This window comes from Nyctereutes procyonoides, unplaced genomic scaffold, assembly GCF_905146905.1.
Source record: "Nyctereutes procyonoides isolate TBG_1078 unplaced genomic scaffold, NYPRO_anot_genome, whole genome shotgun sequence".
In the NCBI taxonomy this organism is placed as follows: Eukaryota; Metazoa; Chordata; class Mammalia; order Carnivora; family Canidae; genus Nyctereutes; species Nyctereutes procyonoides.
This window is the reverse complement of record NW_026575145.1, coordinates 14768965-14782943: the sequence shown is the minus strand read 5'-3', so window position 1 is coordinate 14782943 and position 13979 is coordinate 14768965. Positions and strand designations below refer to the sequence as shown.

The 13979-nt window shown below is 37.5% G+C and overlaps 1 protein-coding gene and 1 pseudogene across 1 annotated transcript in view; one reads left to right on the top strand and one right to left on the bottom strand.

Moving 5' to 3' along the window:
• The window catches only part of AKAP6 (A-kinase anchoring protein 6), a 482960-nt gene that overhangs the window by 178750 nt on the left and 290231 nt on the right, over nt 1–13979 (top strand). The gene's annotated exons all lie outside the window — the stretch shown is intronic.
• On the bottom strand, nt 8781–13101 carry LOC129499359 (dnaJ homolog subfamily A member 1-like; annotated as a pseudogene).

Here is a 13979-nt window from a genome sequence, read left to right as displayed (position 1 = left end):
GTGTTATTTTTTCCCTTCCTCCAAACACCTCTTCTCCCATGATTACTACTAACCGTATCTTTCTGCTAGAACGCGCTCATCACTGCCTCCTATTTTTAAAAGGCAAGTTCTTTGTGTATATGCTGAAGAACAAACAAGCCAGCAAAAAGCCACCAAATTATTATTTTTTGAAATAGTATTTCATGTTCCTTATAATAAACTGTAATATATAAGTAAGCATGGGGTTATATATATGAAGAAAAAATAGCCTGCAGACCTATTCCCCAGAGATGTTTTGGTGTATTTTTTGTGCACTTATTTTACTTTCTACTCACATAGTGGTTTGCAGCCTTTGTTCTACCACTTTTGTAGTCTATTTATAGATCTTAAGCTGTGTCTATTCCAATATTTTCCATTAAATAGGCCTATTCTTTCTATAGCAAATGAATGCTATTATAATTAGGTGCTTAACTGCTTTTTCAATGTCAAGATGGCCTCTAGGCCCTGAACATATGTTTGTCCATTTCAGAGAAGCATCCACTTATTTTTTCATGTCAGTTCTGGCTGAGGGAAACCACTGGAGTCAAGCTATCCAATCAAGTCCTCATTCTTTGTTTGCTCTGTGATGAACCACCCAGGGGCATTTAGATGCAGAAGAGTCCTCAGGGTCACTGATAGTCTTGACCTTTGCACCAACCTGAGGGAGAAAGGAGGAAAAGCGGTCCCTTTGGACCATAGCATCCTACACATACCTTCAACCCTCTGCTTACAGTGTGAGAGCCTTCTTATGTTTGTATGAGCAGTCCTGGAGCACAAATCCTCTGTAGTATAAGTGGACAAGCAACATAGATAAAATTTAATTACAGAGTCCACTTTTCACTAGTTCCAGTTCCTAAATTTCCTTAGGAATTTCCTTATTAGTATTCTCTCTCTGATTTGAATGCAGCCCTTTCCTGTCTAGGTGTCTCTGCACCAGGCTCTCTCAGTTGAATCTTGCTTTTGCCTGCCATGCTCAAAATCTATTTTATAGTCATTAAGATGTCATGCAAGTCTAAAGAAGCAAGATCTTCCTGGCCTGGGTGTTCTAGTCTTTAGTTCACTCTACTTACAAAGATCATCTACTGTTACCCTCTTGTATTAACTATTGATAATTCCTTTATGTCTCTAATTTCCCACAGCAGGTCTTTTCTTCAGCCATACACTTATGGCCACACATTTTTCTCCTCCTTCCATAGCGCTAAACTGACTGCTTTAATATAGCAACTGTCTCATTTTAAGCATTGAGTTCATCTTTCTCCCTTCTGCTTTTTTTGTTTAACTTTAATAGTATGCTTTACTATTTGTAAGCCACCTTCAATCTCTCCTTTTTTTTTTTTTTGTAAGAAGATAAGGTCTAAGTCATAAAGAAACAATATAAATTATCTTATCCTTGTAAATCTCTCTTACAGTCCTTTCGTATTCATATTTTCTGTATCTCTAGCTCATTTGCCCCTTTGCTTTGTTTCTTTAATTTTATTATTCATTATTAATTTACTTGTACACATCCAAATTTTCACTAGACATTCACGAGATAGTTTCTGCCCTGTAGTTAAATAGGGGTAGAGGAGCATATGACTTAGGATACTATTTGTAGAAGATTATTAATCATGGATTATATGTTTAAAGGAATGACCTGAGATTCAGTTGAGATTTGTGCTCACTCAGAGCTCATTTATTGTCCTGCTTTTCCTTTTGCGTGTTTTCTGAAACCCTGTTCGTTGTTAGGTACGAATAGAATTCTGTGTGTGTAATCAGAAAGTTCTCCCTCACTAAGTTTATAGTCAATCCAAGTAAGCAATGAGGTTAAAAATGATTTTATAGGTAAAATTAATCTGGATGTTTGGAAAGTGCATTGAAATCGAATTTATTTCTTAGCTGGTTGCTGATTTCCAATGTAAAGTCCTCTGAGGAGGCTGACTTGGTGTTATAGGACTGTTCAAATGGATCCTTCACCCTCCATTTTGATGTGTCATTAGGACATTAATAATGGATGGTTGCTGCACTTGGTGGTCAGATATGTTATTCTGATCCATTTTTATTTCCCAAAGGGGCCTCTGGAAAAGGGCAATGAGAGTAGATTTAAAACCACATTATTGGAATTCAATAACTTTTGTCTTGCTTTGTATGTCTGGTGCTTGCTGAAGAGCAGTTCTAATATGGAGAGTCAGTCAAGCATGGAACAGGCAAAACACCAAAATGGATTTTTTTTAAAATAAGATATAAGCTCAATTCTATGTTTTAATTTGGTCTGTGATGCTCAGAATTAAACTTTCCATAAATGTGTTAGATGTACAGATTTTGCTCTTTTTGATTCTGTGGATAAAGGGATGAGCATAGGAACAAAAGCAATCTACCAGTACAAATTATTTGGATTGTTGGAAGTAAACATCTATATAAATCAGTTAGCAAGAATTATTTGCTTCAAGAATTCCTAGCAATGGTGAAGGACTGAACTTTTACTTATGTAAAGTGTACCCCCAAAGGAGCACTGAATTCCCTTTAAATGTCTTCCCTTTTCTGGTAATTACTAAAAGGCTTGAGTAGCTTGAAAGTAGAAGATTCTGAATCCTGGGGTATGAAGGCCACTCCTGGACATAAACAAGATCTTACTTTATCAATTGGGAGAATCTGTCTTCAGAAAAATCCCTCCCTTGTGAGTCTGTATGAAAATGTAGAAGGGGGTTGGTGATCTATTCAGCCACACTCTGGGACACATTTGATTGAATTAAGAGGAAGAGAGGATGAGTAGTTTATGTTCTCATTCATTTCAGTTGTTGAATATCTTCCCCTCACCCATGTTTTTATTTCAAGTCTAGTAAACTTAAAAAAGTAATCAAGTAAAAAAAAAAGAGTTAAAAGTCTTAATAACCACTGATTAATGATAGTTTCTGGCTAGTAGCACCTGGCTACCTGATATAGAGACCTAAGAGAATGATGGGTGTGGATGAAGTGAAGTTCTCTCTACACACACACACAAAAAGAATTCTGGGAGTCTAAAGATCCTGTTCCTTTGATATTGATCTTCTTCAGTCACCATGATATTGTACTTTATATTATTTACTATGCATAGTTTGACCTGCACTCTCTGACTATCGTTTTGCTATGGACACTGACTTCATTTCTTTGTTGTTGTTTCACTTTACTTTTTTTCTTTTTCACAAGAAAAATGAATCTATAGTGGAGAAAATTTAAAGCATACAGGCAAACAGTATTAAAAATCATTTGTAATGCTGCCACCTATAGAAAATACTATAAGCAGCTTTGACATCTTTTTTACTTCTTTCTTTCTGAGTATACATGACAATCATTTTTTATAGAACTCTCTTATAACTTACTTTTTCTCGGTTAACAATGTGTCTTGAACATCTGATGCTATGAAATACATTGTGCTGTGTCATTTTTGGCATCTGTATATTTTTTCATTATGTGAAATATATCATGTTAAATCAATTTCCTTTTTAAAAAATTTTCAAGTACAGTTAACATACAGTGTTATATTAGTTTCAGATGTATAATAGAATGATTCAAAAACCAATCTCCTTTCTTTTGATTTTTTTTTTTGTTGGTAGAATTTTTCACCATTATAAACAACTCTGTGATAGCATCTCAGTAGGTAAATCTATGATTGCCCTAGGAGAGATTCCTAGGAATGAAATTATTGGGTCAGTGGGAGGCAATGGGAGCTATCAATGAGGTTAATTGATGACTTGCATTCTTGTCTGCTCTACATGAAAGGATAGCATTGGTGCTTTAAAATTTGGATTTACTGTTACTTTGTTTACAGGGTCTTACCAATTGCCCTTAAAATTAGTTCTTCACAGGACTCTGATCCTATGAGACTTTATTACTATTCTCACACTTGAGATTTAAAACTTGTATCTATAATGTTAGGTCACAATAGTCATGTTGTAGGTGTTTAAATACAAATCAACATCCAAGCTAGTTGCTGTGGATATTTATGTGGAGGAGGAAGGCATAGAAACACATCCTTAGAAGCTGTGCCATGGTCTTAGTGATCTAAATATATAAAGAGTGTATCTAAGAAAGAGGTTGACCAGCTCAAGGTCACATCATGAGTCAGCAATGAAATCCCAAATAGGGTTTTCATCCCCTTAACCTTTTTATCCCAGTATAAAGAGTACTTATGAATAGATGAAGAGAAAGCATTTATAAATGAACCTGCAAGATCACTTATAACTTGAAATCCTTAACAATATCAAGAGAGTTACTAGAAAATTTCCACCTCAGGTAAGCAAATCTAAATTGCCAAAAGGTATTGATAGATTTTTAGATAATGAAATATTAAAATATTAAATGACTGAAATGAAGAGAGAGGAACGGTGGCTTAGGTAGATGGAAATGAGCCTCAAGGGTGTGTGTGCGTGTGTGTGTGTGTGTGTGTGTGTGTGTGTGTGTGTTTGCAGGCAGCAGGGTTGAGGTGGAAGGAACATAGAAGGGGAAAGAGTAATAGCCTGAGCCTACCATGGTGACCAAGGAAAACACAACCAAAGGGCTTCTCAGGACATTAACTCTGGAGTGAAGGTAGAGGTCTTGACCCTCATTATGCACAAACCATAGATCTTTCCTCCTCTGCACTATTATTTCAGAACGTGTGGCAAGGTCGCTGGCAAGAGCCAGGGAGATACCTTCCAATGACCCCAGGAGTGGGGCTCAAGTGTCCTGTTCCCAGTCTAGTGCTCATTCTACTACTAGTAGGAAATAGAAGCCATTTTTACCTGAATTTTTAGAGATACACAAAAGTTTCTGGGTAACTAAAGCTCAGACTCTGCATTATGGGAGAGGTACACAAAATAAAAGAGAAAGAAAACAAAATAAAATCTTGGAGCTTGAGAGTAGAGATGATCCATCCAGCATGGATTTATTTTTTTTATTATTTATTTATTTATTTATGTATTTATTCATTTATTCATGAGAGACAGAGAGAGAGAGAGGCAGAGACATAGGCAGAGGGAGGGCCAGGCTCCATGCAGGGAGCCCCATGTGGGACTTGATCCCAGGACTCCAGGATCTGCACTGGGCCAAAGGCAGGAGCTTAACCGCTGAGCCACCCAGGTGTCCCCAGCACTGCCTTTAGATGAGGAAGCTAAGGCTTAGTGATCTATTGGGACACAGGTAGTCAGGACACAGGACCAAGAATTCAGACTTTCTGACACTCGGCTTCGTACAAAATGATCTGGATACACCGTGTGATTAATTTTATTCTTTCTCATAGAGAATCTTCAAGCTTCTATTTCATGGTTCATGAATTCAGTATCACTAATATCAGCATGTATTAAGATTCTATTTGCATGTGGTACTGTCCTCTAGAAAGCAAAATAGACAAATGAAGCACTTGACACAAAGGAATTTCCTAAGGAAGACAGATCTCATAGAAGTAGACAGAAATAATAGAGCACTGAACAAACAAAGCAAATATGTAAGTTGTACAACTTCGGCTTTATGAGATGGTAAGTAAAAAGAGCCTTACAGCTCATTGCTTAAAGAGAAGACCTATTTTCATTACTAGATAGCCTTAAACTAATAATTATTAAGAATCATCCTATGCCCTGTAGTTGTTATATTGGAAAGAAAAAGAGTATAGGACCTGGCACACCTAGCACTAGAGTGCAGGCAATGGTGCAGTGTCTTTGGTATATTGTTGATTATTCCCTTCACTGATTTTTGTTGTATACATATTCTCTGATGATCTGCAAAGACTGGGAAGGGTCTGCTGAGGCAAAAAGCCTCTCCGGGAATGCCTCCTAAAACCAAAAACATTTTTCCTTCCCCAGAGAACTAGTGGTCATGTGCTTCTCAGTTATATTTTTATCGAGGCTTTTATTTTTCCTTTTTAGAAAGACCTTGAAGATGATAAAGGAACTTGCAAAGCCCTCAAATGTTTCATCTGTATAATGCGAACTGTGGTGAATGTGAGACTAGGATATATTTTCTATTCTCTCAAAGACTAGTTAAAGATAAACCAGAGGTGACCTTGCTCTTCTATGGTAACAAATGCCACTTTGGCCAGGTATCTTCATAAATGCCTGACCTAGTCATCTGCTTCAGGACCAGTATTAGTAGCAGTATTAGGGTATTATTAGTATTATTATCGTGAAACTATGATATGTGTGATATGAAATAAAACAAATGAGTAATTATGGGATCTTCTAATTCCATCACCCCTGTTTCTTGAGAACCAGGAGTCTTGGTGTAGAAGAAAGGAGATATTGATGTAGAACAGAAGATGTTAGATAAAACCATTGTAGTCGGGAATTTGAATTGGAAATATCAGTTATGAACTCATATTTTATTTTTAAATATTCATATTTTCTGTCTCTGTTAATTAAAAATCCTACAAACAATGACTAATCCAGTAGTAATGATTCTTCTTATTACCCAGATGTAGTCTGAAAACACTTTTCCCATTAAAGGAAATCAAGGCTTTTTAGAAAAATGGCTAATTTCAAGTCTGGAAATACACAAGATGAGTGAGGAAGCTATAAAAAACAATTAGAATAATCAACTTGAAGTCAGATTGAGGGGGATCCCACTGGTTAATCATGGACAATTTGAATTTCAATAAGATTAAGCATTGTAACAGATCAAAACCCAACACATATGTCTAAGTCAATGAGTACTTGATATTAAGTAAACCAAATGGTTGCTTACCTTCTGATTTAACAGAAAAACAGTTCATTATCTTGAAAACTGGGCTGAGAATCAAGCATTTATCTTTACTTTCCTTTATGAATTGTATCACTTTAAACAAATAGTTGATAAAGGGAAACATTTTCTAATAAAGTTATTCCAGCTATTAAAGCAAAATGATAGAATATCATTATTCTGCACCCTCCAATGCATTGATAGATTTAGGCACAGAGCATCAACTACCAGAAGAGTTGATATCATCAACTATCAAAAAAGAACAAAAGCAAAGGAAAAAAGCCCCTTGTTGAAAGAATGCAACAGTACTTGTACTTTTGTTAAAGAAATTGAACCTGAAACTAATTAGACCTCAAGATTTAGCTGCCAGTTTGTAGAAAGAGAACAAAGGAACCAACATGGTGACTGCAATCAACAAATCCTAATTATGGGAAACTCTGCAGGTGTAATGCTGCAGGATCTTTAACAGATTAATTACATGAAAAAAGAATATAGATAGAATCTATAGATTTAAAAAGACTTAAAGGTCACAGCAAGTGAAAAACTGGGCAAAGTAAGTTATAATATCCAGGAGTGCATCCTTCGGTAATAAAACCAGAAAGAGATGCAAGAAGGTGATTGTTATGCAAGTCAAGAGAGTGGTCATTTTTGCAGGGATAGAGGGTTTTATTACGATGGGGAGGAGACACATGGCTGGAAATTTTTTGACTCAGATATTTGTTAGAAGGATGTTTGTCTTATAATAATTTGGTAAGCTCTACATTTTGGTGTGATTTCCCATATCTGTTTCATTCTATAAATGTAAAAACAAAACAAAACAAAACAGGAAAAAGAAAGCATGTTAAGTAAGTCCACCCACCTGATGCTGTCCTAGAGATTATCACAATGTTGCCAGCAGTGGGTCAACCAAGTTGTGGAAAATTGTGTTCTGGGGCAAAAAGAATGTATGTTCTGCTGTAGGTACATTTGCATAATGTCAGTGATGGACTACCTTTCAAGTTGCTGGGAGGCTGTTTTTTTGTTTTCGTTATAGTTGTGCAACAGTAGGTGCACACATAGTTCCCCAGGTGACCCGTCTCTGGCTCAATAGTTTTCATTGTGTGGTGCCAAGAACACTGGCTTCATGGCCACTGTGCGCTTAAGAAAATGCAATCTCTTGGTCCCATTTCTTATCAAAGAAGCAGCCCCAGAATCTATATGATCAATAAGCACACTGCAGGGTAAGAACCACCACTGACTTCTTAGTCAAATTCTACCTGAAATCACTTTATAAAGGTGTGGGAAGTATAGATCTTTGAAGCAATTTCCAAATGGGCTGCTTAGAGTCAAGGCCATAGTTGTGATTTTTGTTAGTAAATGCACTTAGATTGTGAACCACTACCCAGCTGAGTCATGTAGAGCACTGTATGTGAATTTGTCAAAGCAAAACCTCAGAAAAACATTTTCTCTAGGGTGCCTGGGTGGCTCAGTCACTGAAGTGACCAATTCTTGATTTTTGGCTCAGGTCATGATCTCAGAGTCCTGAGATCAAGCCTCGTGTTGGGCCTGTGCTTGAGATTCTCCCCACCTGCCCCTGCCCCACTTGCACTTGTGTTCTCTCTCTCTCTCTCTCAAATAAATAAATCTTAAACAAAACAAAACAAAACATTTTCTCCAACTTGCAACAGCAATTATCAATTTTCTTTTCATCTTTTTTTGCTTAGGGTTTTTCCCCCATGGGATTAGGAGTTTAAAGTGATATTCAAGCAATGAATCCTCCGAAGTTTTTAAGCAACAATTCTAATAACAACAACAAAAATTCAAATAATGAAAAGAAGAACAATCCAGATTTGGATATGGGCAGGTATGGCCAGATTGAACTTCCAGCTGGTCCTTCCTCAGTTGAAGGCAAAGTAGACTTCCAGAGTGTGAAAATGCAAGTGTGAAGGCTTCTTATATATATATATATATTTGAGTTTATTCTTCATTTAAATTTTAAAACACTACTATAGTTGAATATTAGAACAAAAACAATAGCAAGTAGTAAGCTATGATTATAGTCCTTCACTCATCCACTACTACATATAAAATGCCAGCAGCAGTGTTATTCACTGGCCCCATTAACAGGTCTGACACTGAACACCCCCCCTAGGATGATGTTCATCATCCTCATATCCTTCCCCATTGTAATGGCGCCGTCTTTCCTGATTGGGATCAAAGTCCACTAGTTCTACCTGGTCCATTTCATCAGTCTCTTCTACTTCTTCCTCTCAGGTAGTAGTTTTTCCAGCAAAGAGTTTATCAGGAGAGAGAAAGCCATTCTCAGGGAAGTTTACCTTAAATTCGATGATTAGGCGACCCTTCTCATGTGGTTTACAATAAATTGGCATGCCTTCGTTTAGCACACACTTGATATCCCCATGCTTGACAATCTGACCTGGATGAGAGGTGATGACGATGGTTCAGTTGTCAAGAGTAGATATTGGCTTTTGAAAGCCACACAGGGCTTTAGCCAGCTGTATATCCATACACATGAAAAGATCTCCTCGTGGAGTAAAAACAGCATGGTCCTTCTGATCTAAAACAATGATAATATCTCCTGGTTCCAGTCCTGGTTCTTGGTCTCCCTCACCACGGAATGTTATCTTCTGGCCATCTTTCATGCCTTTGTCAATATGCACTTCTAGAATCTTCTTCTAACTATCTTCCTTCTGTTGCAGCTTTTACATCTGTCTTTAGGACTGATCCATTCCCCATGGCCCTGGCACCCCAAACACACAGATTGAATTTGCTGAACCATTCCAGATCCTATCTGATGAATTCGTAGTTGCATTCCAGTACCTCGGCAATTGGGACATTCGACTGCTCCTTTCTTACTACCTCGGCCTTCACATTTAGCGCAAATCACATTCTTTTGCAGAGCTAGTTTTCTTGTTGCACCATTATATAAATCTTCTAAGGTTACTGAGAGCTGATGCACAACATTTATACCTCTCCTTTCTCTCTGCATCCTGCCTCCTCCTCCAAAACACATATCAAAGATGTCTGTGGGGGAGCCAAAACCACCACCAGCTCCACCTTCTTTAATTGCCTGCTCTCCTCCTTTGTCATATAATTCCTGTTTCTTTGCATCAGAGAGCACTTCATAAGCTTGAGAAATCTGTTTAAACTTCTCTCTTTCATTTGGATTATCAGGGTGGTACTTCAAGACCACTTTCCTGTAAGCCTTTTTCAATTCTTCCTGGGTGGCATTGGGTTTGACCCCCAAAACATCATAGTAAGTGGTTTCTTTCACCAATTTCTACAGCTGGTGAGAGGGCCGAGGCCCCCATGTGTGTGTGGGGGGGGGCTGGGGGGGGAGGGGAGTGGGAAGGAGCGTGTTGCTGGGCACAGCACTGGCAGCCACCGCTCTTCCGTGTCTCACTGAGCATTCTGGAAAGTTCCGGCAGTGTGAAGGCTTCCAAGTCTGTATTTAGCATCTTCCTCCTCTCCTTTCTATCCAATCCTTTTCTTTCCCAAACCTACATGCTTTTTCGGTGCCTCTACAAATCAAAACAGCTGACATCCACTGTCAGCTGCTTTCTTTTGCCAGTTGAGTGCCAATTACTGTGGATGCACTTAACAAGAGGAAACTAGACTAGTACTTGGTTTATAGGGATTTGTGAAACAGAGTATTTTATTCAATTGAATCTAATTCTACAAACATCCTTTGAACACTGACCAAATGTGTGGCAGTATCCTAGCAGTGTGGCATTAAAGTGCATTTCCTGCATCCGGAAAGGTACAGTCCCGTCTGGGAAATGGAGGAGTTATAGCGAATGATAACAGCAAAATCATTTACAAATAAATAACCTCATTTCAGTCCTCACACTTCCCAAATTTTAGCAGTTAAAAGGATAATCACTATTTGTAACTATAGGGTTCTTAAATCTTTGGAGAGAGGTGTGTACTGTGATGATCGTAAAAAGTCACAGCATCCCTCCCACCCTCCCATTACGTCTTTTTCAATATGACAAAGAGGAAATTAGGACCATTAGGACAGTATGTTTTCTCAAGGAAGGAAAAAAAGAGGGAGCAGTCTAATTTGAGGGAAATAAAGTACCTTGTCATAAGAACATCTATGTGTCTTTTGGAGAAAGTACAGTTTTGAAAGTCAGCTGAAGATGACATTAATGCTCTGCAGTAGGAAGTTTTTAATATAAAGTTGTAAGTTTTAGTTCAAATGGCTCACTTGTGAGTTTTTATTTTAACCAAGTAACTGTGGTGTTCCCTTGATCTGTATTTTAAATATAAAGTTCATGTATTAGGTAAGAATCTCTTCTCAGCTTTTGCTAGTGAACACACACACATATGGTGAACATATGGGTAAAAGATACTTTAACCATTTATTTCTACAATTGCTAGTAAACAAAATGAACAGTCATGATGACATGGCATTTTACAGTAAGACTAAAATATGTATAGAAAATGCTTATATTTCTCTTCTTACTGACTTTAGATCATGAAAACTTATTGTAAGTGTAATTTATATTTTTCTAAATGTAATGGTATGTACTGGTTAAGCTGAGGGTGTGAGATTTTTGAAATTGTAATAGGAAAACAATAGAAGTGGATGGAGGCCTCAATGTCCTTTAAAAAGCAGGCTTTAATTCACAGTTTCTTAGAAAAACCATTTGTGTTCTGTAGTCACACAAATATAAGTCAAGAGTGTTTTGAGAGGATCAGTGAAATTATTTTGGGGAGATGAGTAAGAGAAACATTATTTGGGGTTGTAGATGAATGGAGAAATGCCTGCCAATTATTGTTTGCTCCCATGGAGAGGCAGCTTATAGAAACTGGGTATTTTCTGCGTTTTCTCATTTAAGGATTGCATGTAGGGAAGCAAGAGGCAGAGAGAAGTGGGAACGACTGTATTTATGGGACTTCATGAACTTAAGGTGCTAAGTGTTTGCTTTAGTACCAGGGCGAGGAAGTGGCAAGAAGGGTGGGTTTCCCTCCAAATATACTCAGCCTGGAGATTGGCAGTTTGGGCCACTTTGGAAGAATGTTGATCCATGGATACTTGTCATTTCACAAGAAAGCCTTCCAGATGTTTTGAGAATGGTCAAGAATGGGCATAGTGGCCTTATGATGAGACAGCAAACAGATCCTCTCCCAGGGACAAGTAGCAGGAGCCGAAGCAATAAGAGCACTCACAAGCGCTCATCTCTCTCCCATGCTGGTGAAAACCAAACAGTTAAATACATAAGAGCATGGTTTCTCTAGAAAAGATAACCTACAACTGAAAAAATATTCAACAGAACTACAAAAAAAAAGAAAAGGCACCTCTCTCACATAAATACATAACTAAGTTAAAAGAAAAATGACCAACCAGCTGGAGTTTATTTGTAAACTGTCTTAGGTCAGTGTTTGTATGAGCTGCCTCTAACTATAGAAGATTCCTGTTTCAATGACAGGCAGCAGCAGCTGCAATTTTGAGACCACAATGTATCAGAAAGGTTGAGCAAAGTAGGCAGTTGACAACATAGTAGACACGGTAACGTCTAAGGAAAAAGTCATAGGCAACTTTGAAGATATGTTGCTGTTTGCTTTAATTCACTTTGAGATGGACTCCAGATTACCCTTATTTTCTTTTATACTCTCCAGAAAATAATGTGGAAGTTGTTGAATCAGGAATAATGATAGTAGTGCCATGACCTTATGACTGTGTTCTTGTTAATTTCCAAGAATCTGATGAGAATGTCACCCAAAACTGATTTTCATATGTATTTTAACAAGACATTATAAACTATTTTTCTCTTCTTATTTTTAAAATTATCATACAGAAAAATTGACTTTCTTTTTTAAAATGTGTACAGTTCTACACATTTTAACCCACATGTAGATTTGTATAACTGTCTCCACACTCAGGGTACAGAACAATTCCATCACTCCCAAAAGACCTCCCTTGTGCTATCAGTATATAGTCATGCCCTCCCCACCCTCAATGCCTGGCAGCCATTGATCTATGGTTCATCACTATAGTTTTCTTTTGAGAATGTCATGTAAATGGAATTATATAGCATTTAACCTTTGAAACTGGCTCCTTTCACTTAGCATAATACCTTTGAGATTTTTACAAGTTGTTACATGTATCACTAATTTTTCCCCCAATTGTGTATTATGTAGATATACTATAGTTTATCCATTCACTCACTGAAGGACATTTAGGTTTTGGTGTTCATGAGTAGTTTCTTTTCATTTGTGTACGTGTCTAAGTTTTTATTTCTTTAAACTCTCGGGAGTGGGATTGCTGAGTCATATGTTAAGTATATATCTAATTTCATAAGAAACTACTAAACTGTTTTCCAGAGTGACTGTACCATTTTGCATTCCACTAGTGGGATAGGAGAATTCCAGTTGTTCTGGAGTGTCACAGAAGTGACTGATTTCTAAAGACATTATCCTTCTATCCTTAATAATAATGGGTTGTATCAGGGACAATTTGAGGATCTATAAAAAAATGTTATTGCTTGAAGAACATTTAAAAATTATCCTCAGGGATCCCTGGGTGGCGCAGCGGTTTAGCGCCTGCCTTTGGCCCAGGGCGCGATCCTGGAGACCCAGGATCGAGTCCCACGTCGGGCTCCCAGTGCATGGAGCCTGCTTCTCCCTCTGCCTGTGTCTCTGCCTCTCTCTCTCTCACTGTGTGAGAGATAAATAAATAAAAAATAAATATAATCATAAATAAATAAATATCATAAATAAATAAAAATTTAAAAAATAAAAAATAAAAATTATCCTCAACGGGGATGCCTGGGAGGCTCAAGTGGTTGAGCATCTGCCTTTGGCTCAGGGCGTGATCCCGGGGTCCTGGGATTGAGTCCCATATTGAGCTCCTCATAGGGAGCCTGCTTCTCCCTTTGCCTATGACTGCCTCTTTCTGTGTATCTCTCATAAATAAAGTCTTTAGAAAAAAATTATCCTCAACATAAAATTAAAAGTTTATTATGCTTTCAGAGGTCTGTTGATCTAGTCATCTAAATGGGCTTGCTGGAGAACATCTTTTCTCAAATGAAAATATATAAGGTAATGAATGAAATTCATGGGACATTTTAAGTAGCTAAAGGAATTGATACCAAGTGCTGATATTGAAAAGTGAAGCTAAACAATTCTATCTATTGAAGTTAAGTTTTTGTTCATTGTCATTGTACATTGTTTCATTGTAAAGTAAGGTCCATATCATCAAAATTATTGAGCGTCCAACGTATTGATAGCCACTAACTATATGAAGAGGTGCTGGGGAACCGGCCTTCTAGTTGGAGAGAACATTAATATAC